This window comes from Micropterus dolomieu, linkage group LG19 (assembly GCF_021292245.1).
Source record: "Micropterus dolomieu isolate WLL.071019.BEF.003 ecotype Adirondacks linkage group LG19, ASM2129224v1, whole genome shotgun sequence".
NCBI lineage: Eukaryota > Metazoa > Chordata > Actinopteri > Centrarchiformes > Centrarchidae > Micropterus > Micropterus dolomieu.
Window position 1 is genome coordinate 18,444,096 of NC_060168.1, and position 3,866 is coordinate 18,447,961.

Sequence of the window (3,866 nt, forward strand, 5' to 3'; positions counted from 1 at the left end):
AAACTTCATACAACAAGACCCAAACAAAGAAGTGCTGAACGCAAATAGGTTAGTAACCTGTGGTGAGTAAATATGTTTAGCTCAGCATTGGCCATCTAACGTTAGCTTGCTTCTTGCTTTTGCTACGATCTACGGGAGGTTTACTCCGACTGTCGTTCGTTATGAAAAGATGAATGAGCGTTTGTTTACTTTCCAGACTTGTGGTAGTCGATTAATGTAATTATTTACATCCCGCTGGCTGCCATCACCCATACAGTCTATGCCATCACCTTAATTAATTATTGCCGTTGGCTGGAAAGAGGTTACAGGTTTATTGTTGATCATGTAGCCTTACAGTTTTATTTAGTTATAATATTACACTGGTTTGAGAGTCTGCAGGGTGTGCTGACTTACAATAGTTTAAGCTGTCATTGATTGCATTGCACATTGTGCTCTGTAAGTTAAATACAGGTTACAGCTTTATTGTTGACCATTTGACTTTACAGTTTTATTCAGTTAACTTTAGACTGGGTTTGAAAATCAACACGGTTTGTTGACTTACAGTAGTTTACAAGTTGTCATTAATTGTAGACGCATTGTACATTAGGCTGCATTGTTGTGCTATGTTAAGTTAAAAATAGACAGGTTTATTGTTGATTATGCAATGTCACAGTTTTATTTAGTTAACGTTACACTGGGTTTAAGAGTCTGGGGAGTGTGTCAACTTACAATATTTAATAAACAGTCAATAATTGCATTGTACATTACATGCTTGTGCTCTGTAAGTTAAAAACAGGTTACAGCTTTATTGTTGACCATGTAACTTTACAGTTTTATTTAGTTAACGTTACACTGGGTTTAAGAGTCTGGGGAGTGTTTTGACTTACAGTTTTTAATAAACCATCAATAATTGCATTGTACATTACATGGTTTTGCTCTGTAAATGAAAATCAGGTTACAGTTACAGAATTCCTTATAGCTATGCAGTTTTATTAGCAACCTGGATTGAACACAGCAGATGATACAACATTCGTAATAACCATGAGAGACTTGAGACTTGACTTGGACTCTTGCTCAGAGACTTGAGACTTGACTTGGATTCTAGCTCAAAGACTTGTGAGCATCTCTGGTCCCTACTGCCTCAGCATCCGACCTCCTCTTCAGTAGACAGCGGCAGAGCGGCAGGGCTCATCGGTAGAGGGCTCCGCCTGTGCTTATAGAGCTAGGGTTACCATATCGTAACCTTCATTCTATCTCACACAGGCTCCGCCCTCTACTGGACTCTATGGGTACAGTGAGCCCGATGACTGTCCGCCCTAGCAGCGAGAAGCCAAAGCCCACCACACCAACCCGGTCGGCCACAGGCCGGCCAAAGCCCCAACCACCATATCACCTAGTGACAGAATGGTGGGACACCCCTGAGACGGTCGCTGGACCGATAGGGGTGTCGCCCTGCACTGCCCTGACTTCTCACTGAAGCGTCAGGCACTGCCAGTGTATGTTCCCCTCTACACCCAGTAGTCACCAGATCCTCACTTTTTAGATCCTAGGTCGCACTTGCGAGCTGGATCCCGAGAAGGAGCCCGACATATCCAAGAGATAGAAACGCACAAACTGGCACAGTAAGGGCCAACATGCCATTGTCCAGATCTCTTCGACACACACCCCGCTGAAAAAGGGTCGTAGACACTTCCACACTTCCGAGTGGAATGTGCACGCACTGCTAAGGGTGGGTCTATTCCCGCCCGTGTACAGGCTTGGGATATTCACTCACAAAGCCATCTGGCCAGGCTCTCCTTGGACAGTCACTGAAACAGATGAACAGCTGACCAGTGCATCAAATGGGGGCTGTGTGCTCTACATAGGACGTTAGCCTAGCACCCATGGACACAACAGATACACTCTCACCTCCCTGCACCCTAAGTGGGGTAGGGGGGTAGAAAGCATCCAGATTTATTGTCCTGGACCTGAACAGGCTCCTTATGTTCTTAAGAACAAAGGAGGTGTGTTGTCTCAATCCAGCTGCACGGTGGACACACAGCTCACTCACCTTCTTAGCAGAGGTGAGAGCAAGGCGCAGGGCTGTAGCATTTGCAATGAGGACTGCCAGGGGCTCATAAGGTGCAGATATTATTGGAGCCACCAACACAAGCAGCAAAAGCACAAAGTCCTACTGAGGCGCTGAGAGACACGACACCGGTCGCTGTCTTCTCACACCCTGCAGGAAGCGTGTCACGAGGGAGTGGGTGAAGACTGTTCTGTCACCAAACCCCCTGTGACAGGAGAGATAGCTGCAGCGCGACAGCCCCTTCTCCATCAGACCTTGCAGGAAAGAGAAAACGGAGCCCACCGAACAGGTAGGCAGTGAACCAATTGCCGGGCTGCACTGGCTCCAGCATTTTCGTGATCATTAGTATGTGGAAAGCCCTCTTTTCCATTATCTCCATTATGGGGATCCAGAGTGGCTCAGAAGCCTCTCGTCTTTTTGGGGACCAAAAAGCACATGGTGCAAGACCTCTGTGCATGTCATGCACAGAGATGCCCTAAGACAGCCTGCTTCAGCAGAAGTTGCTGGATCTCGGCGGCCAGGAAGTCCACTTCCTCTTAAGAGGATAGACTGGTTTCCATTATGTCCAGGAAAACAGGTGGTATGCAGCAGAACTGAAGAGCGTAGCCTCGTCTCAGAATGCTGTCCACCCAGCTTGTCAGCATGCAGCAGTGTCGCCATTTTGCATTTAAAGCTCACATTGCTGCATTGTGTGACCGTCATGGCAGCAGCCCTTAATTCGGCTGCCAGGCGATGTAGGCGATCATCTGACAGGGAGAGCGGCATTGGCGAACCGTTATTTTAGCGTCGGTGAGCGCAGCGGTGCATTCAACACAGCTAGCGCAATGGGATGAGGTTGGTGGTGGGGAATTAACACTTTTAAGAATGTAATGTGTTTCTAATAAACAGTTTAACATTCACAAGCATCACCACAGTGTACACACAAGCAGCACATGTTAGAACAGTGGCTTCGTGAACACAAGGCCACTGGGCGAACCCTTAGCCTCACCCCAGGAGTTAACGTTAGCTCTTTGATGAGAGAAGTTAACTTGGCTCTTTGAGGAATATAATTAACATGTTTTACTCAAAAAACTGTTTCCACATTCTCAAAAGCCTTACCATAGTTTTACACAAGCAGCACATGTAAAACCATGGTATCTTGAACACCAGACGGGGGATTGTGGCAGTGTCAGCAGGCCTCTCTCCCTCCATAACGGTCACTTGGCTTCTCGCTCCCTTCCCCAGCCGCAGGTTGTCTGGCAGGGGGTGGGGGCCTGTACTCGTCCGGGCAGGACATGGGTCACCTCGCCCGGGTGCAAAGATAATTTTCTAGAAGTGGCGACTCCATCCGTGGAGGTGGTGAGCAGTTCGCAGTTTGCTGAAGAAAAAAGGATGCTCAGGCAGTAGGGACACTGCTATATATACGTCACACACGTATCGGTAGCGACGTCCTATTGGTCGGCTACGTGCACGATAAAATTTCAGTGGGCAAGTCCGTGCGTGTTATTGGAGGAGGTAGTACCCATAGAGTCCAGTAGAGGGCAGAGCTGTTGTAAATGTTGGCTAAAACAGCTAAAGTTATAGCTATAATGCTAATGTTACACCTGATGTGAAAGCTACTGAGCAAATGTTCAAATTGTTTGGCCAATTTTTATGTTAAATTGAGTTGAAATATGATGATTTTTGTAGTGGTTTATGGTAAGATGTGGAACAATGATGTTGTGTGGTTGTGGACTTGTGAGTAACTTATACCATCTGTTAGGTTACGGTCGCAGTCTGAAGCGGCTTTGATTTGGATCACACTACCTTGTTTCTTATGACCCGCCCTTCTCTGCTTCTG